At 36.4% G+C, this 23,410-nt stretch overlaps 2 protein-coding genes across 4 annotated transcripts in view; one reads left to right on the top strand and one right to left on the bottom strand.

Moving 5' to 3' along the window:
- Positions 1–23,410, top strand: part of LRFN5 (leucine rich repeat and fibronectin type III domain containing 5) — a 984,773-nt gene that overhangs the window by 133,760 nt on the left and 827,603 nt on the right. The gene's annotated exons all lie outside the window — the stretch shown is intronic.
- Positions 1–23,410, bottom strand: part of LOC145528563 (uncharacterized) — a 150,037-nt gene that overhangs the window by 102,221 nt on the left and 24,406 nt on the right. Inside the window, exons 1-3 of one of the 3 annotated variants that reach the window (XR_014070510.1) lie at positions 16,001–16,185; positions 7,186–7,232; positions 5,349–6,327 (exon numbers count right to left, since the gene is read on the bottom strand). The gene's annotated coding sequence lies outside the window, so the exon portion shown is untranslated. Of the gene's footprint in view, positions 1–5,348; positions 6,328–7,185; positions 7,233–16,000; positions 16,186–23,410 lie in introns of those variants that run through there. The other 2 variants (XM_081547239.1, XR_014070507.1) reach the window with 2 other exon arrangements.

Below are 23,410 nucleotides of genomic sequence, written 5' to 3'. Positions count from 1 at the left end.
AAGATTGCCGGGAGAAATATCAATAACCTCAGATATGCAGATGACACCTCCTTAATGGGAGAAAAATAAGAACTAAAGAGCCTCTTGATAAAGGTGAAAGAAGAGAGTGAAAAAGCTGGCTTCAAACTCAACATTCAGAACACTATGATCATGGCATCCAGCCCCATCACTTCATGGCAAATAGATGGGTAAACAATGGAAACAGTGACAAACTATTTTTCTGGGCTCCAAAATCACTGCAGATGGTTACTACAGCCAAGAAATTAAAAGATGCTTGCTTCGTGGAAGAAAAGCTATGATAAAACTAAACAGCATATTCAAAAGCAGGGATGTTATTTTGCCAACAAAGGTCCATCTAGTCAAAGCTGTGGTTTTTCCAGTAGTCATGTATGGATGTGAGAGTTGGACCACAAAGAAAGCTGAGCACCAAAGAATTGTTGCTTTTAATCTGTGGTGTTGGAAAAGACTCTTGAGAGTCCCTTGGACTGCATGGAGGTCAAACCACTCAATCCTAAAGGAAATCAGTCCTGAATATTCATTTGAAGGACTGATGCTGAAGCTGAAGCTCCAGTACTTTGGCCACCTGATGCAAAGAACTGACTCACTGAGGATCCTGATGCTGGGAAAGATTGAAACAGAAGCAGACAACAGAGGATGAGATGGTTTGATGGCATAACTGACTTGATGGACGTGAGTTTGAGCAAGCTCTGGGAGGTAATGATGGAGAGGGAAGCCTGACATGCTGCAGTTCATGGGATCACAAGGAGTTGGACATGATTGAGTGACTGAACTGAAGTGATATTAATTTTAAATTTTGAAACCTTGCATTAACCACTTATTACTTCCAGGAATATTTTTGTCTTTTATTTCATAACATGGTCATGTTACCTGCAAAAAAGACAAATTTATATCTTCTTTCCCAACCTATATCTTTTATTGCATTTTCTTTCCATATAGCATTAACAAAGAGTTTCAGTATGATGTTAAAAAGATGAGAAGTTAGCCTGGCTGAAACCTTGAATTTGATCTTGTGAGACCCTCAGCACAAAACCAAGCTCATCCAACCCAAGCTGTTTATCTAACAGAATAATAAATAAAGAATGTATAATGGAATTATAACGATATTGTTTTAAGTTGATTGTGATAATTTGTTATGTAGTGAAGAAAACTAATTCACTGATAATGAATCAGCTCTTATTAAAAATGGAAGCTTCATATGGTTAATCAAGTAGATTTGCCTGTTAACCCCAAAGTATAAAAACTGAGCAAGACAATAAAGTATTTCATGTATTATCCTTGGATATTCTTTATGAATATCCTTAATTCACTCGGTTGAATTATGATGTTGCTTTTTTGATGGTTAACTACTAATTTAAAATATTTCCAAAGTGTCATGATGGACTATTTAAGCTTTTCGTATCAGTTGGCTACAGTACTGCAGAATATTTTTTAACGTAGGAAAAATTCTTGTAAGCATTGAGGTAAATAAAATGCTGGTAATGTCATTGCTCTGTCTACAAAGTCATCGTAGGTCTTGTCTTGAAACCTAGGATGAAACTGCTAATTTATTGTTGTTTAGCCACTAAGTCGTGTCTGGCTCTTTTGCTACCCTATGGACTGTAGCCTGACAGGTTTCTCTGCCCATAGTTACCCAGGCAAGAATACTGGAGCAGGTTGCCATTTCCTTCTCCAAAGGATGTTCCCAACCCAGGGATCAAACCTGCATCTCCTGCATTGCCAGGCAGGTTCTTTAACACTGTGCCACCAGGGAAGCCAAAACTGATAATTAAAACTGGGTAAAAAAGGGCAGTGATTCAAGAGATGTGAAAAATGTGATGTTTTCTACACTTGCTAGTTCAATTTATTTATAACTCTCTAGCAAAATAGTCACTAAAACTAATAGCAAGATAAACTAAAGGAAGAGCTGAACTAGTGCCTTACAATGAAAGTTCATTTTGCCTGGTAAAAGCAAAACCTACTGCACTATGGAGAGCTGGATCCCACAGGTTCATGGCTCTAGGGAAAGTTTTTTAAAAAATAGCTATTCTAAATTTATGCTCCATTGATTCAGTGATGATAATAAAAAGGTGTTTCTTTGATATTCTTAATATGCACTCTGATAATTGGTTTGTCAGCTTAATAGGCTTCATTATCCTAGTTTTTTCACAAGTATAAACAGAATGAGTGAGTGGATAAAAACGCATTGTAAAGTAGGTGGTTAAAACTTAGTCTTGATATAATGAAAGATTGCATATGTGCAAGAACTAGACATTTAAGAAAATAATTTTAAGAAATAAAAACATTACTTCTCATAGAAATTATTTGATTTGAAAGCAAATAGTTAAAACCAAGGCACGTATATCCATTTCATGACTGCCATTCTTTCTTGACAACATGACTGGATTTTCAATCCCAAGTGTTATCCTCTTTTGTAAAGAAGTTAGATGGAGAAAACCCCTTTGAAAAGATCAGTTTTCCTTGCTTCCTCAATAGCATTTGTTGATTATATATTCCATCAGTCATTCACTGCTCTATGAAATGTTTCATTGTCCAATAAAAAAACAGCTTTTGTTTCTAAAATTTAATTTCTGGAAAATACTCTCAAGATTTGGCTTCCCCATAGCTGATAAGAACTGAGGAGACAGGGCACAAGTGTAGTCTCTTTTTCTCAAGTGGATTTCAGTACAATTTAATTTAATCATCCCCTATAGGCTTGTTCATTTATCTTGTTGATTAGTGCAGTTGACACTTCCATTTTGGAATGTCTGTTATGGTTTACTATATCTTCAGGATTCACTCCAGTTGGTATGAAATCTACTTCATCAAGACAATGGATTATAAATAAAACAAATAGTGTTATGGGAAATTTAAAATAGTCTAAGTCCAGTGTCAGGTTAAAGTAAAAAGATTACATTCCCAAAGCTATAAAATAAAGTTTTAGAAGTTTTCAGTAACTATCTGTTAAGATAATCTTAAGCTCTTTTACTGTAGACTTTTAAATAAAATTCTAGCTGCTAACATAAATGGGAAAATACAAAAAAAGAAAATAGTTAATTGAATTTTTTCTAAAGCATGGACATATTTTCCGTCCATAGGAATACAAAGAAAAGTCCCAGAGACACCAATTCAAGAACAGAACCAGCAGCAAGTAGTAAGAATGTTAGCCAACAAACCTGAAACTAAAATTGACTTATGTCTAAAAATCCTAAATATCAAGTAGTATCAAAAATGATATTATACATTGCATTTATTTTACCCTCTAAACTAAAAATAAAATAGTTTTCTGACGTGAGCAATTTTCTCATAAAGAGAACAGAGTACATTGAAGGAATTTTCTTGTTGCTATTGCTACATATTTTAAATTACATTTTTGATTAAGAGTTAGATGTATGAAAACTTACTGAATACCCAACATTCAAAGAGGGAAGCAGGGAGCAGATGTTTAATAATGTATTCTCCTAATCCTCTATCATGAAAGATTTTGGATACTTTTCTAGCATTAAAAAAAAAAAAAGAATGTACCAAATGCCACTGAATGGCATTTTTGAATTGGTTAAAGTCTTGAATTTTCACTCTGTAACAGTGAATGTTATGTCTATTTTGTCACAATAGAAACAACTTAATTCATATGCCTTGAGGGAAAACACATGTTTCCCAAGCTCAATAAGAAAAAAAAAACCTCACAAATATACCTATAGGACTCTCTTGGGATTGAAATCTGCACTATTCAAAACTTTTCCCCCAGTGGTCACATGTGAATATTGAGGCTTAATATGAGGCTACTGCAACTATGCAAGTGAATTTTTTAAATTTTATTCATTTGTTGTCATTATTGTTTGCTTGTTAATTATCAGCTCTGGAACATGCATACCCATATCTACTATTGAGGCAGTCTGAAAAAGAATTTCCAGACATGGAGCATTTTAGAAGGGAGTGAGTTTATTATGAACAGAGAGCAGAGATAATATGGGCACTGTGAGCACAGGGGGATGACCTCCTGAGGGACCACAGAAAGCTGACAGTTTCCCTGAGTTAACAGCCAATTTTTATAGCCTCAAGACAAAGAACGTTCCTGATGGAAGGTTGGTGTTAGGTGATTGGTTGGGGGCTACAGGGAGTTTACTGGAGTGGGCATCTTCGCCTAATTTGGAGTCAGAAAGCTTATTAGTGATGATCAGGGGCTTTTGAAATTGTTACAAAGGGTCTCAATGACTTTGGAGGTGTGCTTGTCTCTGGGCTCCACTTCTGTGGCCTTGGTACAAGGTCTCGCACCTGTGACCCTGGGGCAGTACTCAATGTCTACCCTCTTAATTATACAACTGGCATATGTCATAGGTTGACTAATGGGAAAAAATTAGTTAAATAAGAGAATTATAAAAAATGAAACTTACAAGCACAATTTTAATAATTTATTTAAACTTACAACATAAGCTTATACTCATCCATTGATTGGTTGTTGGTTATAGGAACAAGGCCTATTCACCATGATGCATTTTCTACCATTACCAACTTCAGTTTCTTTAAAATAAAGTGACAGATTTTTTTTTAAACAAATCTAAGAGCAGGATCTTAAGATATTTTTATATTTTTTCTCAGCCTTTCACTGTTTTCTCATCCATACCTAGTTCAACTTTTAAAACTCAAGCATTTCTAAAGCATTCAGCCTTTTTTCTACTTTTCTATCTCAGTTAGCCTAAGTTTTAATTAAGTACACAACTGTATATGTAAAAGTGGCATGGATATTTTGGGGACCCACCTAACTGACTCTTGATGTGCGTACAACCCAGTACTGTGAGAGGTGAATCCAGCCACAGCGCTGAGCAGAAATAGGCTGGGTCTACCGGCATCAGTGCTGTACAGAATGCAGACAAAGAGATGGTTAAGTGGAAGCTGGCTAAGGGAATTTCTTCTGCCCTAACAAGAAATGACAGGCATTGGCATTTTAACTACAAAAAATAAGGGGACAATTCTGAAATGGGAATGACTGGATGAGGCTCTGTGTGTGTGAGCGCGCGCATGCGCGCTTCAGTCATGTCTGACTCTTTGAGACTCCATGGACTGTAGCCCGCCAGGCTCCTCTGTCCATGTGATTTTCCAGGCAAGAATACTAGAGTGGGCTGCCATGCCCTCTTCCAGGGGAGCTTCTTGACCTAGGGATCAAACCTGCATCTTTTTTGTCTCCTGCATTGATAGGCGGGTTCTTTACCACTAGGGACACCTAGGAAGCCCTATGTATTATTAGGTTGGTGTAAACATAATTGTGGCTTCAGATCACCAATTTTAAATCATTATAACTAGACTCAAACATATCTTTATTAATCAAAATAGTAACCTTTACAATCAACACATTTTTGCCAATGAGGAATAAGTTATTTATTCTTGTAGCATAAAAATCCATGCTTTGGGATTCGATGGACTCTGGAAAGCATTTTCGGCCTCCTGCAGGTTGAGAAAGTGTTTTCCCTGCAAACAGTTGTTGAGATACTTGAAGAAGTGGTAGTTGGTTAGCCAGAGGTCAGGTGAATATGGCAGATGAGGCAAACCTTCATCGATCAATTCATTCAACTTATGAAGTGTTGGTTGTATGACACGTATCCATGTGTTGCTATGGAGAATTGGGCCCTTTCTGTTGACCAATGCCAGCTACAGGCATTGCAATTTTTGGTGCATCTCATCAAGTTGCTGAGCATACTTCTCAGAGGTAATGGCTTCAGTGGCATTCAGAAAGCTGTAGTGGATCAGACCGGCAGCAGACAATCACTGACCAGGACTATTTTTTGGTGCAAGGTTGCCTTTGGGAAGTGGTTTGGAGCTTCTTCTCAGTCCAACCACTGAGTTGGTCATTACCAGTTGTATAAAATCTACTTTTGGTCAAGTCACAATCTGATCTAGAAATGGTTCATTGTTGTTGCATAGATTAGATGACACATCAAAACAAGAATTTTCTTTATTTACATTCAGCTCATGAGGCACCTACTTACCAAACTTTTTCACCTTTCCAACTTGCCTCAAATGTGAAATGACCTTTGACTAGTCGATGTTGAGTTGTTTGGCAACTTATCATGTAGTTGTAAGTGGATCAGCTTCGATGATCCTTTCAATGGGTCGTTATCGACTTCCGATGGACAGTCACTGCCATCCCTAACTTCAAGGCTCTTGTCTCCTTTGCAAAACTTCGAACCACCACTGCACTGTATGTTTGTTAGCAGTCCTGGGCCAAATACAGTTGTTGATGTTGCGAGTTGTCTCTACCACTTTATGACCTATCTGGGACTCGAATGAGAAAATTGTTTGGATTTGCTTTTTGTGTAACATCATGTCCATAGTCTAAAATAAATTTAAAATAAGCAGCAAATAATGTCATTTGCAAAAAGAAAAAAAACATTAAATGAGAAACGTGCATTAAATGATGTATAACATAACCACATTTATTTAAGAATGTATTCCAATAGTAAAGGACAAAGTTAAACAATGCAAAGCCACAGTTTTGCACCAAACTAAGTTATCTAGTACTGCAAAACAAATCACTCTATGCTCAGCAAGTTGAAACAACAAACGTTCATTCTCTAACGTTTTGTTGTTGTTTGTGATTTTAGTACCAATTTTGGGGGGTTGTACAGCATGTTGATATATTTAAATATCACAATATGATTGTCACTATAGGCTTGGCTAACACCTGTTTGATATTTCCTTAATCAGTTTATTTAACTATAACAAAAACAATTCACCCACTTATATTTTAATAAATATAAGTTTAGACTAAAAATGTGAAGCAGTACAAAATAATTTTTGTATTAACTCAATATTATTGTTCTGGTAGGACTACATTTGACTTTAATGGCTGCATTGTATACAAAGGTATTATTGCTGATTTTTTGTGTGCCTGTCAGATGCCTACTTTGTTGCCAAAAATACACAGGAAACAAGTAAAGTATCCACATTTTGTCAATGAATTCATTTAGTATAAACAATATATTAATATTTTAAACTCTAAAGATATAAAGTTAAAATTGTCATGTGATAATTTGGATACTTTATTCAGACAGCGTGAATTATAGAGATATCTATGAAAATCATCAATGGTAGATACATTGAAAATAATACTAATTTTAATGAGATTATTTTCATGATTAAATCATAAACATAAATGCATTTAAAAATTCAAAATGAAGACATACTACTTACTGATGCTCTGTTAAGCTGATGTGCAGATGACATTATGAAGTTTAGAACTTTAAAGGAAAATAAAGACAAGAAAAGGGTCTGTAACAAGTATCATAGTATGAGAACCACAAATTGCTGTGCCATATAGAGCCCAACACAAAGTTGTTTTTTGTGTAAGCTCTTTTGAAGATAATAATGTGGACAATATTAATAATATTTTCAGCAAAATGTATGAGATTTTCAATTAAACATGAAACATTTATTTGTAGAACATAAGCTTTTCTAAAAATACTGAGTATTAACTGAGTCAAAATTTGAAAATTAAAATTTTTTCTTTAGCATTACATGAGTCATGCATTATAAGACACTGAACACTTAATACTTTATGTTTTGTTTTATATGACTTCAATTCACTACCTCAATAATCAAATTAATTTTATGAATATTTTAGAATCATCTTAATCTGCTAATAAATAATTTCAGGTTGATAAGAAATTCACTTCTGTAATTATAAATAATGTCTTCTAGTTATCAAAAATCAAGGCTATTTACACTTTTAAAAAAGAGATAATTGTTGATAATTATGTAATATTCCACTATATGATGCAAAATGAAAATAGTGTGACCTTATGAAAAGTACCATGCAGTTATTTAAAGTGTCCAATATTTATTTGTAAATACTAGTTATTAAATAACACAATTTGTTATTTCTACTGATGATGCTGATGTGACCCTTGTAGGATCCTCACTGAACCTTTTGCCTCAAAAAGGCTCATTGTTCACTGCTATCTATTTTTACTAAAGAAAAATTTCTGTGATACTCTGTTGAAAAATACATGGATGAATGGATAATGTCAAATACATGGATAAATGTTGACAAAAAGAATTTAGTGTCAGAAAATAGCAGAGTTTCTTTGAATCACAGTGGCACTCAATTATGAAAACTCTTGATGGTTTTAGGTATAAATTGAATATTTATTTTCAATAGAGTTTTTCACTAGTCAGCTTTTGTTCCTGCTACCTCCACCTCAGCTTGTAGTCTTTAGGGATTTGTTGCAATTTGTTTTTCTAGTTAGAGCACTGGAATTAGTAACAGAGTATTAAAACTTCATTAAACATGACGGTAAATTTCATTTACTCTTTGTGTATTTTCATCTTGCACAATACACAAGAGTTTTGTTTTGTAACAGAATTCTTACTGAGCAGGTACAATAGCTACCAGGGAAGCAGGACTAAGAATTTACAGTTGAAATGCATTGCTGTAATAATGTTTGCTGAATTTTGTTGAAATAGGAAATAATTTGTCTTAGAACATGGAATACATATTTTCCTTTGGAGGGAAGAAATTGAATGATTTTTATAGTATAATTTTTTTTATTAGCATAGTTATCATTGAAATGACTATGATTGGCAAAATCGGCAGAGAGAAAGTTAAATCAGTTTTCTGAATCCTGTCTACATAATGAGAACAACTGCATTCACATTGATTTACTCTTCAGCATTAACTAGAAGTCAAAAAACAGGTTTCTATGTAGACCTGGGTTGGAAATTAGAGTGAACAATCTAAAGCCACCTTTTCTTGTAATTTCAAGATTATTTCCTCATTAAAACTTCAAAAGAACAGCTTGTAGAATTATGTCTTGTTGAGAGATGTTTTTCTTTTTGTGCACAAAATAATATTCCATTTATAAGTTAAAGGTTCAATGATACTACAGTAACATGGAAATGACCAGAATTATTCCAGGGCTTTTCATTTTCCTCTTTCTTAAAAGAAAAAAGTCTGCCAAAAGTCAAGTACTATTTATGCTTCTAGGATGACTTTGTAAAATTTTGACAAAATTATTTTCTTTTAAGTATAAATCCTGGACACACACAAAAACTACAGGAGGGATTTGGAGAACAAAGCAAAGTAGACATATTTTGGGAAGCAGCTGAATTTTGGGGGAAAGTGTTGATGTAGGGTGAGCTGATATTGCTAGAGGTCCTTCAGATGTGACACATGATGGCTAATGGCCTGGAAAGAGTGGGAGCAAACTTTGGGAATTCCATGGCCCATACAGAGTGAGAGGGGTTACTGAGGAAAAACAAACAAAAAACCTGACCTATGGTAGTCCCAAATTCTCTTTGTTAACTTTACTCATCTCTCGCTGACCCCAAGCCAGACACGTGCAAACAGACTCAAAGCAATGAGTATAAAAGTATTAATGAGTTTCCCCTCACCACCAAGGTATAATAAAACAAATTTTGCTCTTTGAATTGTTGTCATTGTTTAGTCACTCAGTCATATCCAGCTCTATTGTGACCCCATGGGCTGTAGCCTGCCAGGCTCCTCTGTCTACGGGATTTCCCAAGCAAGAATGCTGGAGAGGGTTGCCATTTTCTTCTTGGGGGAAACTTCCTGACCAAGGGATTGAACCCATGTCTTCCACATTGCGGGCAGATTCTTTACCACTGAGTCACCAGGGAACCCGCAGTTTGAACATAACCAGGTTAACAGCTTTCTTAAATAAAAATGTTGACAATCTACACAAGTATATATCAGAATGCTGATGTCTTATAATGTAATATTGACAATATCAGTGTTACACCCAGAAATCAATAGGCATACAAGAAAGAAATATATGACTCATTCTGAAGGAAAAATAATATTCATATCAACAAAGGCCAGTGCAAGATGACTTGATTTTGAAATTATTGGATAATGATATTAGAGCAGCTACTAAACTTATGCTTAATGAAGTATATATATTCACAGCAAGAGAGTAGGCCCTGTCAATGCCCCAACCAGTAATGCTGAAGAAGCTGAAGTTGAACAGTTCTATGAAGACCTACAAGACCTTCTAGAAATAACACCCACAAAGGAAGTCCTTTTCATTATAGGGGACTGGAATGCAAAAGTAGGAAGTCAAAAGATACCTGGACTAACAGGCAAATTTGGCCTTAAAGTACAGAATGAGGCAGGGCAAAGGCTAATAGAGCTTTGCCAAGAAAATGCACTGGTCATAGCAAACACCCTCTTCCAACAGCAGGTGGTCAATACTGAAATCAGATTGATTATATTCTTAGCAGCCAAAGATGGAGAAGCACTATACAGTCAGCAAAAACAAGCCTGGGAGCAGACTGTGGCTCAGATCATGAACTCCTTACTGCAAAATTCAGACTTAAATTGAAGAAAGTAGGGAAAACCACTGGATCATTCATGTATAACCTAAATCAATTCCCTTACAATTATACAGTGGAAATGACAAATAGATTCAAAGGATTAGATCTGATAGACAGAGTACCTGATGAACTATGGACAGAGGTTTGTGACATTGTACAGGAGGCAGTGATCAAGACCATCCCCAAGAAAAAGAAATGGAAAAAGGCAAAATGGTTGTCTGATGAGGCCTTACAAATAGCTGTGAAAAGAAGAGAAGCCAAAGGCAAAGGAGAAAAGGAAAGATATACCCATTTGAATGAAGAGTTCCAAATAGCAAAGAGAGATAAAAAAGCCTTCCTCAATAATCAATGCAAAGAAATAGAGGAAAACAATAAAATGGGAAAGACTAGAGATCTCTTCAAGAAAATTAGAAATACCAAGGGAATATTTCATGCAAAGATGGGAACAATAAAGGACAGAAATGGTATGGACCTAACAGAAGCAGAAGATATTAAGAAGAAGTGGCAAGAATACACAGAACTATACAAGAAAGATCTTCATGACTCATCATGATGGTGTGATTATTCACCTAGAGCTGGACATCCTAGAATGTGAAGTCAAGTGGGCCTTAGAAAGCATGACTAAGAACAAAGCTAGTGGAGGTGATGGAATTCCAGTTGAGCTATTTCAAATCCTGAAAGATGATGTTATTATAGTGCTGCACTCAGTATGCCAGCAAATTTGGAAAACTCAGCAGTGGCCACAGGACTGGAAAAGATCAGTTTTCACTCCAATCCTGAAGAAAGGGAATGCCAAAAATGCTCAAACTACCACATAATTGCACTCATCTCACATGCTAGCAAAGTAATGCTCAAAATTCTCCAAGCCAGGCTTCAATAGTATGTGAACTGTGGACTTCCATATGTTCAAGCTAGATTCAGAAAAGGCAGTGGAACCAAAGATCAAATTGCCAACATCCGTTCAATCATCAAAAAAGCAAAAGAGTTCCAGAAAAGCATCTACTTGTGCTTTATTGGCTATGCCAAAGCCTTTGTCAGTGTGGATCACAACAAACTGTGGAAAATTCTTCAAGCGATGGGAATACCAGACCGCCTTACCTACCTCCTGAGATATCTATATGCAGGTCAGAAGCAACAGTTAAAACCAAACATGGAACACCGGACTGGTTCCAAATTGGGAAATGAGTACGCCAAGGCTGTATATTGTCACCCTGTTTATTTAATGTATATGCAGACTATAAAGAAAGCTAAGTACCCAAGATTTGATGCTTTTGAACTGTGGTGTCGGAGAAGACTCTTGAGAGTCCCTTGGACTGCAAGGAGATCTAGCCAGTCCATCCTAAAGGACATCAGTCCTGAATATTCAGTGGAAGGATGATGATGCTGAAGCTGAAACTCCAATACTTTGGCCACCTTATGTGAAGAACTGACTCATTTGAAAAGACCCTGATGCTGGGAAAGATTGAAGGCGGGAGAAGAAAGGAACGACAGAGGATGAGATGGTTGGATGGCATCACCAACTCAATGGACATGAGTTTGAGTAAACTCCAGGAGTTGGTGATGGACAGGGAGGCCTGGCATGCTGTAATCCATGGGGTCGCAAAGAGTTGCCATGACAGAGTGACTTAATTGATCTGATAAATATGTGTGCGTGTATGTGTGTGTGTGTGTGTGTGTGTGTATATATATATATATATATACATGGTATAAGTGGATATATACATATATGTGGAGAAGGCAATGGCAACCCACTCCAGTGTTCTTGCCTGGAGAATCCCAGGGACAGCAGAGTCTGGTGGGCTGCTGTCTATGGGGTTGCACAGAGTCAGACACGACTGAAGCGACTAAGCAGCAGCAGCAGAATACATATATGATATAGAAGTTAAAGGTTCAGTGAAACATTGTGTATATACACAATGAAGAATGAAAAGAAATTTCAGCAGAGGACTACAAAAAACAAAATACTGAATGCAGATTTTAGAACTAAAAATTACAATGTAGAAATTTTAAAATAACTGACTGGGAAAAGGGAGATATACATGCTGAACAATCACTAGATTGACCACCAAAAACTAACTGCTAAGTGACTTCTAAATTAAAATAAAATTCTAGAAAGCTCAAAAAATAGAGAACAAGAAAAAAAAAAGGAGAATGCCAAAACCAAAAATGTCTTTTCATGTCAGGTAACATATATTCTACAGTTTTTACTTTATATTTTATCACTCTTACCTTCTAGTGGAATTTAACTTATGTGAAAGCAGGGATATTTTTCTTTTCTTTTTTTTCTTTTTCCTGTTTTAATATATGTATTTATTCATGTCCATAGGATTCTCTCAGGCAAGAATACTAGGGTGGGTTGCCATACTGAATCTGCCTGCAATGCAGGAGCCACAGGAGACACAGGTTTGATCCCTGAATGGGGAAGATCCCCTGGAGGAGGCATGGCAACCCACACCAGTATTCTCACCTAGAGAATCCCATGGACAGAGAAGTCTGGCAGGCTGCAGACCGTGGGGTCGCAATGAGTGAGACACAACTGAAGCAACTTGGCATGCACAAGCACAAGGTAGAACTAATAATCTAATGTGAGCCAAATATACTCACTTGAGATAATAAAGGAAATCATTTGTATTCTTTACCTGAGTGCTCAATTCAGTTGCATGTTTTCTGAAGCTTTCTATTGTTATAATCATGTATTTTTAAAATTTATTTTGTATTCAGGTATAGCTGATTAAAAATGCTGTGATAGTTTCACATGAACAGCAAAGGGACTCAGCCATATACATCCACATACATGTGTCCATTCTCCCCCAAACTCCTCTACCATCCAGGGTACCACATAATAGTGAGCAAAGTTCCATGTGTTATACAGTAGGTCCTTCTTGTTTTTCTTGTCCAATTGCTAAGCTGTGTTGAAATCTTGGTGATCCCATGGATTGCACCGTGCCAGGCTTCCATATCCTTCACTATCTCCATGAGATTTCTCAAACTCAGGTCCATTGAGTCGGTGATGCCATCTAACAATCTCATCTTCTGTCGTCCCCTTCTCCTCTTGCCCTCAGTCTTTCCCAGCATCAGGGTCTTTTTCGATGAGTTAGCTCTTCTCATCAGGTGGCCAAAGTATTATAGTTAACAGTTTCAGCATCGATCCTTCCAATGAATTTTCAGGGTTGATTTCCTTTAAGATTGATTGGTTTGATCTCCTTGTTGTCCAAGAGACTCTCAAGAGTCTTCTCTAGCACCACAATTCAAAAGCATCAATTCTTTGGCGCTTTGCCCTCTTTATGGTCCAACTCTCACATCTGTACATGACTACTGGAAAAACCATAGCTTTGATTAGACAAAACTTTGTGGACAAAGTGAGTCTCTGCTTTTAAAATACTGCCTAGATTTGTCATAGGTTTTCTTCCAAGGAGCAAGCATCTTTTAATGTCATGATTGCAGTCACTGTCTGCAGCGATTTTGGAGCCTAAGAATTAAAATCCGTCACTGCTTCCACCTTTTCTCCAGAAATTGATGGGACCAGATGCCATGATCTTAGTTTTCTGAATGTTGAGTTTTCAGCCAGGTTTTTCCACTCTCCTCTTTCACCTTCATCAAGTGGCTCTTTAATTCCTCTTCTCTTTCTGTCATTAGGGTGGTATTATCTGCATAGATGAGGTTGTTGATATTTCTCCCAGCAATATTGATTCCAGTTTGTTATTCATCCAGCCTGGCATTTCATGTGATACACTCTGCATAGAAGTTAAATAAGCAGGGTGACAGTAAACAGCTTTTTTGTACTCCTTTCCCAGTATGGATCTAGCACATTAATCTTTGTCCTATTCTAACTATTGCCTCTTGACCTGCTTAGGTTTCTCAGGAGGCAGGTAAGGTGGTCTGATATTCCTATCTCTTTAAGAATTTTCCAAAGTTTGTTGTGATCCACATAGTCAAAGGCTTTAGTATTGTCAATGAAGTAGAGGTAGATGTTTTTCTGGAACTCTCTCGCTTTTTCAATGATCCAGTGGATGTTGGCAACTTGATCTCTGGTTCCTCTGCCTTTTCTAAATCCAGCTTGCATATCTGGAAGTTCTCGGTTCACGTACTGTTAAAGCCTAAGTTGAAGGATTTTGAGAATTACCTTGCTAGCATATGAAATGAGCACAGTTGTTCGGTAATTTGAACATTCTTTGGCATTGTCCTTCTTCAAGGTTGGAATGAAAACTGATCTTTTCCAGTCCTGTGGCCATTGCTGAGTTATCCATATTTGGTGGCATATTGAGTCCAGCACTGTAACAACATCATCTGTTAGGGTTTGAAATAGCTCAGCTGGAATTCCATCGCTTCTGCTAGCTTTGTTCATAGTAATACTTCCTTAGGCCCACTTGACTTCACACTCTAGGATGTCTGGCTTAGGTGAGTGACACCACCATTGTGCTTATCTACTTTTTGGTTACCCATTTTAAATATAGCATTGTATAGTCACATATTCTTAGTTTTTGAGTTGTAATGTAATTTCTGGGTAGTTGGCAGCTCAAATCCTATCAAGAAAAGCCTGATTAAAGATGAATAACTCTCAGTGAAATCTGGTAGTACTCAGATTAGCAACGTTTCCAATTGCTTTATGGAGATACAGATGCTATGTGAACTTCTTAATTCTTAAACTTGTTCAGTTGAGCTATGTAGTCCTTGAGGGACCTGTTATAACATTTTGATATTCTAACATGTGGTCTTGGAAGCAGCAATTCAGTTGTAGGGGTATCTTAAGAAGCTTGGTAGGAGGGTTATTTGAATTTAATGATTTTGTGTATATTCATAATTACTGGTTTTATTATTCTAGCATTTGGAATTGATGCATATGTTTTACATTAAATAGTTTAAGTATATAAAGTACTTTTCAAAGTATCTGTCACATTGTTTGCCTTAAAATATAGGTAAATAGATAGAATTTGATGAACTTAAAACAATGATTTGTCTTATTTCATACTAGCTTTATCTGTTTACGTGGACAAGCAAGGCTAAGGTTACCTCTGAGTTTGCTAAGGGTCTTGATTGGAGACAGAGACATGATATGAGAGAGAGAGACAGACAAAGAGACAGAGACAAAGTTTGAGTGAAAATAGTTTCCAATATTTATTTCTACATTTCAACAGATTACCACAGTGCAAGAAAAGATGTGACTAAACTATTACAGTGTGTTCACTCAAGCCAACAACTATAGCTTCTGGGTATCTGGAAAAATTAGAATAGAGAATAAGAATGACCCCAGAGAAATGAATTATTTCTACAGTCAATCATATTAAGCTGTTCCTTTTATGAAATACAAATTTTAGTAAATGAAGAAACATCAAGGTAGCTCAACCGTCTCACTGAATCTTTAGCAAAGCCTTAATTGGGGGGTGGGGGGAGGCAGGGAGACAAAAACAAAACAATAAAAAGCCGATCACACATGGCCTAACTCTTAACAAACTAAAATGGAAATTTTTCTCCACTAAAAAAAATGAGATAATTATTTGTTTAGTTAAAGAACTATTAACAAGGCCACTTGGGAAGTTTCATTAAACCAGAAATGTTCCTTAAAAAAAAAAAAAAAAAACTAGTAAGTTAGTTCTCAAACACTTTTTCATTAATTTAAACATTAGATCTAGTGGAAACTCTTGATCTCCTTTAGAAGGACAGCTGAGTGCCTCACCTGGACACTGGAAGACTCACTTTCAGGACTGATCGTTGTGGTGGCCGCCATATGCTGTCTGCTGTGGGCATGATGTGCAGCAGGGCGCTTCCGCTCTTCTCCAAGGTATTTCTGCAGGTTACTTGAGATTTTGCCAAGTAGGTGGCTTGGTTTCAAGAGGGACTATTACTGGAAGGCTGAAACATGTACCACGTTTGTGACATCAGTTCAGAATTACATGGAATCATTTATGCTACACTTCTTCATTGAACCAATCAGAAAATTCTACCCAGTTTCAAGGGAAGAAGATATAATCAACCCCTGATGCAGGAGTGGTAAAATTCTAGACATGGATTAGCAGCCATCTTTAGAAAATCCAAACTTCCACACTTGGCCACTTTATGATCTACCCACAATATTTCTGACAAAATAAACTCTTTAGCCCTCTAAACATAAGAAAAGCTCACGTTTCCACACATATTATTTGAGCAATTTGAGATGCTGAAGTTTGACTTTGTTGGGGAAAGTTTTAGTGATTCAGTTGTTCTGTTAAATTTATTCACAAATATTTATATTTGCTGGCTTGTATTTCCCACTTTGCGTAAGAGTCGGACATGACAGAGCGACTTCACTTTCAGTCTTCCCTTTCATGCACTGGAGAAGGCAATGGCAACCCACTCCAGTATTCTTGCCTGGAAAATCCCATGGATGGAGGAGCCTGGTAGGCTACAGTCCATGGGGTCGCTAAGAGTCGGACACGACTAGCGACTTCACTTTCACTTTTCCCTTTCATGCACTGGAGAAGGAAATGGCAACCCACTCCAGTATTCTTGCCTGGAGAATCCCAGGGATGGCGGAGCCTGGTGAGCTGCCGTCTATGGGGTCGCACAGAGTAGGACACAACTGAAACGACTTAGCAGCAGGACATATCTTCATGCAAATATGCTAATTTTTATTATACTGAATAAAAATGTATTTAATTATGTATAAAATTTACAAAATTCTTTACATAAAGCATAATTAACCAAACTATTGACATTGATTTTTACTTCCCTTTCTATTGACTTTATTTTTTACTTCTATTCTTTTTAATTTCAAATTACCCTATTCTAAATTATATTTACATTAGAATATTTTTAGAAGTTCACTTTTTGGCTTTATTTTAGAGATAGAGAGTATCAATTCAGTATAACGTAGTATCTCTTAGATATTCCTTGGACTTTTCTTTGAAAATAAATGAGGAAATACAGTTATTTCTAAATTTTTAAAATAAATTTCTTTGTTTTTCTTTATTAGATTAAGTTAGTAGCAGTTTCTTATTGTTTTTGCAGATATATAAATACATTTTGATAATCTAGAAAAATTCAAGTGACTATCGTGAATATAGTAATGTGAAATATACACAAATCTTCTGATATATACAGAGATTAGAAACCTATCTCAGTATGTATATTGGCCGTGATTGTCAATTGATAGCTAAATTGTTGGTTTGGGGTTCTTTGGGGCTGAGCCAACTAAATGAGTCACCTGAATTCTAATCTTCTGTATAAGATATACATGGTCCTCAAAAGTCAGTTCATATATCAATAAATATAATTATTAGTAATTATATTGGAGCTTTTCCTGGTGGTCCTGTGGTTAAAACTCCACACTTCCATTACAGCTAATGGGTGTTCCATCCCTGGTCAGGGAACTAAAATTTCACATGCCTCCTGGTGTGGCCAAAAAAAATAACATATGCAATAGTCCAATATAAGGTCTATTTTTCTAAGTGTAGTTTTTCATATATATGTTTACCTCAATATTAGTAATGAAGCAAGTCATGAGTATAAGCAGTGATTAGAAAGCCTAAGATAATTGTCTTCAACATTCCTCTCATTTTCCATTTGAAATTAATAGGATAATGCGTGATGACAGCACAAGTCAAAAGGAATTGTACAATTGTTTTACTAAATGAATTAGATGAAATTTGTGATCAGGTGCAGCCTTTTTACTTGATTTGCTTCAGTTTTGCCTCTGCTTTCATTTCAGCAACTAAATGTTTGTGATTGGTAGCCAAAACAAATTTCTCTTTTGTTGAATTTCATTTTATGGAATTTCTAGGGTCATGGATGATTTCCAGTGTGTAGACAAGTGATTATAAAATAATAGGAATATTTAACCTATTAAATTGTTCTTAGAAATTGTTAATTATATGAAGCCCATTCAATTGACCATCATTTGTTGTCTTTCACAAATATTACAGTTTATTCAATGAAATTTCAATTGATTAAATATTTTTGGTATTCTATCATTGAAAATGTTCCCCAAAGATATGAATGGAACACAGAATCTTATTGTATTTTTATATCTCTAATGGGAAAAATTATTATTCCTCATTGTTAATTTTTTTTTTTTTTAAGTAATTTTGTTTTGTTGTTCAGTCTCTAAGTCATGTCTAACTCTTTGCAACCCATGGACTGCAGCATGCCAGGCTCCCCTGTTCTTCAGTCTCCCGGAGTTTCCTCAAGCTCATGTCCATCGAATCAGTGATGCCATCTAACCATCTCATCCTCTATTACCCCCTTTTCCTTCTGCTCTCAATCTTTCCCAGCATCAGGGTCTTTTCTAATGTGTCAGTTCTTTGCATCAGGTGGCCTAAGTACTGTAACTTCAGCTTCAGCATCAGTCCTTCCAATGAATATTCAGGTTTGATTTCCCTTAAGTTGACTGGTTGGGTTTCCTTGCTATCCGAGGGACTCTCAAGAGTCTTCTCCAGCACCACAGTTTGAAAACATCACTTCTTCAGGGCTCAGCCTCTTTATGGTCCAAATCTCACATCCATGCATGACTACTGGAAGAACCATAGCTTTGACTATACAGACATTTGTGGGCAAAGTGATGTCTCTGCTTTTTAATACACTGTCTAGGTTTGTCATAGCTTTGCTTCCAAGGAACAAGTGTCTTTTAATGTCATGGCTGTGGTCACCATCTGCAGTGATTTTGGAGCCCAAGAAAATAAAATCCGTCACTGCTTCCACCTTTTTTCCAGAAAGTGATGGGACCAGATGCCATGATCTTAGTTTTCTCAATGCTGAGTTTTCAGCAAGGTTCTTCCACTCTCCTCTTTCATCCTCATCAGGAGGCTCTTTACTTCCTCTTCACTTTCTGCCATTAGATTGGTACCATCTGCCTATCTGAGGTTGTTGATATTTCTCTCTGCGATCTTGAATCCAGCCCAGCATTTCAGATGATGTACTCTGCATAGAAGTTAAATAAGCAGGGTGACAGTCTATACCCTGGTCACCCTCCTTTCCCAATTTTGAACCAGTCAGTTGTTCCATGTCTGGTTCTAACTGTTGTTTCTTAACTTGCAAACAGGTTTCTCAAGAGACAGGTAAGGTGATCTGGTAGTCCCATCTCTTTAATAATTTTCCACAGTTTGTTGTCATCCACACAGTCAAAGGCTTAGCAGAGTCAATGAAGCAGCAGTAGATGTTTTTTCTGGAATTACTTTGCTTTCTCCATGATCCAGCCAATGTTGGCCATTTGGTCTTTGGTTGTTCTGCCTCTTCAAAACCCAGTTTGTACATCCGGAAGTTCTCAGTTCATGTACTGCTGAAGCCCAGCTTAAAGGGTTTTGAGCATAAACTTGCATGTGAAATGAGCATGATTGTACAGTAGTTTGAACATTCTTTTCATTGCCTTCTTTGGGATTGAAATGAAAACTGACCTTTTCTTGTCCCATGGCCACTGCCAAGATTTTCAAATTTGTGGACATATTGAGTACAGCTTATAATAACATTATCTTTTAGGATTATAAATAGCTCAGTTGGAATTTTGTCACCTTCACTAGCTTTGTTCATAGCAATGCTTTCTAAGGCCCACTTGACTTCACATTCTAGGATGTCTGACTCTAGGTAAGTGACCACACCATCATGGATATCCAGGTCATTGGTAATTTCCTTGTATAGTTCTGTGTATTCTTGCCATCTCTTCTTAATCTCTTCTACTTCTGTGTTTTACCATTTCTGTCCTTTATCATGCTCTTCCTTGCATGAAATGTCCCCTTGATATCTACAATTTTCTTGAATAGATCTCTATTCTTTCTCATTCTGTTTTTTTCCTCTAAATCTGTGTGTTGTTCCTTAAGAAGTCTTCTTATCACTCCTTCCTATGAAGTTGAAAGTTGGTCATTCAGTCGTGTCTGACTCTTTGTGACCCCATGGACTGTAACTCACCAGGCTCCTTTGTCCCTGGAATTCTCCAGGCAAGAATACTGGAGTGGGTTTCCATTTCCTTCTCCATCTTGCTATGAAACCCTGATTCAATAACACTTTCTGTCAATGAAAGTTTTAGTCGCTTAGTCATGTCCGACTCTTTGTGATCCCATGGATTGGAGCCCACCATGGAATTCTCTCTGTCCATGGATTTCTCCAGGCAAGAATACTGGAATGGATTGCTCTCCTCCAGAGTATCTTCCTGACCCAGGGATCAAACCTGTGTCTCCTGCATTGCAGTCAGATTTCTTTACCATCTGAGCCATCTGGATTCTTAACCATTGGACTTTTCTGTCAGTATCTTGTGCTAAAAATAAGTCCAGACTATTCAAGTACCCATTATACATGGGAAACATTTAAACTATACCAGATTGATCTGTCATAACATGCCTTGATGCCTTCCTAATAGACTATAAAGTCTGGAACCAGACTACTTATGTTTCAATCCTTGGTTTACCATTTGCTGTCACCTTAGAAAGCATTTTACCAAACTCCTTCAGTGCTATCTGTAAGGTGGTTAAAGTGAAAAGCTATATCAGTTATGATATTGGCCTGAGAATTAAATATTTTATCTAATTGTTTAGCATATTATCTTTTAAAAATGATATATCTTACTCTTTTTTGATGATTTTTTTCTGCCCAAGACCATATGTTTAGGTGATGCAAATTATTTTAGATTTGGTCTTATCCGAAATAATTATTAGCAATGTAAATACTAATTTCTACAAAAATTAATTCTCTCAAAAGCAAATAAAAATGACATTTAAAATTTCCTTTTGTTAATGTTTGTTCTGTAACTTTCCTATATTAACTAGAAAGAGGAAAAGCATCACTTTATCTCATTGTTTCTGCCTCATGAGCATTGACTTTCAGAAAACAAAAATAATTTGATACTGATTGCAGATTTTCTAGTGATTCATTTCATTGATCAGCACCCTTGTTGGATAATAAGCACATGTTTATTTTCTGTTTGCAAATATTACAATGCAGTTGTCTCAGAACTCTACATGAGACATCTCAATATTATAAATGAATTTAAACAAGTGCATCACAGCACACTTGTGGTTTTTTTCTTGTATTTATTCATTTACTTATCCACTAGAGGGAAATAAAACTCACAATACCTGTCCAGAGTGCATTACAATGGTTGGGCTACTATATTTTATCAAGGCTCGTTACTCTGACTTCATTCTAGTAACTGTGTTCTTCCCTCAGAATCAGAGTAAAGCCAAGAAATAATAGTACTTCAATTACATGGTTTTCAGTATGCTGATAACCTTTCATCTCAGCTAGATTGTTGAGAACTAAAAAAATAAAAAAGAAATCCAGGACACAGATTCACTTTACAGATGTCCCTTTTGGAAAATTAGAAATATATCTCACATATTTTGCTTTGTTGACTATGCCAAAGCCTTTGACTGTGTGGATCACAATAAACTGTGGGAAATTCTGAAAGAGATGAGAATACCAGACCGCTTGACCTGCCTCTTGAGAAACCTGTATGCAGGTCAGGAAGCAACAGTTAGAACTGGACATGAACAACAGACTGGTTCCAAATAGAAAAAGGAGTACGTCAAGGCTGTATATTGTCACCCTTCTTATTTAACTTATATGCAGAGTACATCATGAGAAATTCTGGGCTGGAAGAAGCACAAGCTGGAATCAAGATTGCAGTGAGAAATATCAATAACCTCAGATATGCAGATGACAGCACCCTTATGGCAGAAAGTGAAGAAGACCTAAAGAGCCTCTTAATGAAAATGAAAGAGGAGAGTGAAAAAGTTGGCTTAAAGCTCAACATTCAGAAAACTAAGATCATGGCATCCAGTCCCATCACTTCATGACAGATAGATGGGGAAACAGTGGAAACAGTGTCAGACTTTATTTTGGGGGGCTCCAAAATCACTGCTGATGGTGATTGCAGCAATGAAATTAAAAGACACTTACTCCTTGGAAGGAACGTTATGACCAACCTAGACAGCATATTAAAAAGCAGAGATATTACTTTGCCAACAAAGGTCCATCTAGTCAAGGCTACGGTTTTTCCAGTAGTCATGTATGGATGTGAGAGTTGGACTATAAAGAAAGCTGAGCCCGAAGAATTGATGCTTTTGAACTGTGGTGTTGTAGAGGACTCTTGAGAGTCCCTTGGACTGCAAGGAGATCCAACCAGTCCATCCTAAAGGAGATCAGTTCTGGGTGTTCATTGGTAGGAGTGATGTTGAAGCTGAAACTCCAATCCTTTGGCCACCTCATGCAAAGAGTTGACTCATTGGAAAAGACCCTAATGTTGGGTGGGATTGGGGGCGGGAGGAGAAGGGGACGACAGAGGATGAGATGGTTGGATGGCATCACCGACTCGATGGACATGCATTTGGATAAACTCTGTGAGTTGGTGATGGACAGGGAGGCCTGGTATGCTGCAGTCCATGGGGTCACAAAGAGTTGGACATGACTGAGCAACTGAACTGAACTGTATATACCTTGCAATAGTCTCAATTATTTTAAACTAAAATAGTTTTATGCCCTTACTGTTTTATGTGTTTGTCTAAAATTTATGAGAATAATACTAATTTCTGAGTATTTATAATTTTATTAATTCCACATATTTTACTGCATATTAATCATGTTCAGATGGCTCTGCTAGCTGAATGCTGTGAAATATGAGAAAACTAATTTAGGGAAACAATAATAACATAGTTTAGATAAATAAAGGGCCAAATTAGGAATAGCTTTTTTTTGGTCTTACTTTCCTGTTCCTTAAAAGGAAAGATTGAAAAGGATTTAGATGATTCAGTGCATACTAGATAAGTCTGCCCTTAAGAAATTACTGTGCTGTCCTCAGTAAAATAAAATTGAATAATGTCATGATAATGGGAATGATTAAATCTCTTTTTCAGTCTTTGATGTATAATTTCAGACTAGGACAGAATCAAACAAGTGAAAATAATTGGCAAATACATATATATCACACTGGAGTATAATTTGTAAAATTTATTTTCTTTTTATAAAATATGTTTATTATTGAAATTTTGAATGACAAAGTCATTTTTCAAAATTAAGAACATCCTTCCATTTTACCAAAAGACTTGACTCTTTGGGTCTTGTAAGAATAATAATTCCTAAATCAATTGAGTTACTCAAACATGTTGAAATGCTAGTGGCAAAAGCA

This window comes from Giraffa tippelskirchi, chromosome 12, assembly GCF_054371585.1.
Source record: "Giraffa tippelskirchi isolate mGirTip1 chromosome 12, T2T-mGirTip1v1.2.pri, whole genome shotgun sequence".
Taxonomy (NCBI): domain Eukaryota; kingdom Metazoa; phylum Chordata; class Mammalia; order Artiodactyla; family Giraffidae; genus Giraffa; species Giraffa tippelskirchi.
The sequence above is the reverse complement of the archived record's forward strand: the minus strand, read 5'-3'. Positions and strand labels throughout refer to the sequence as shown.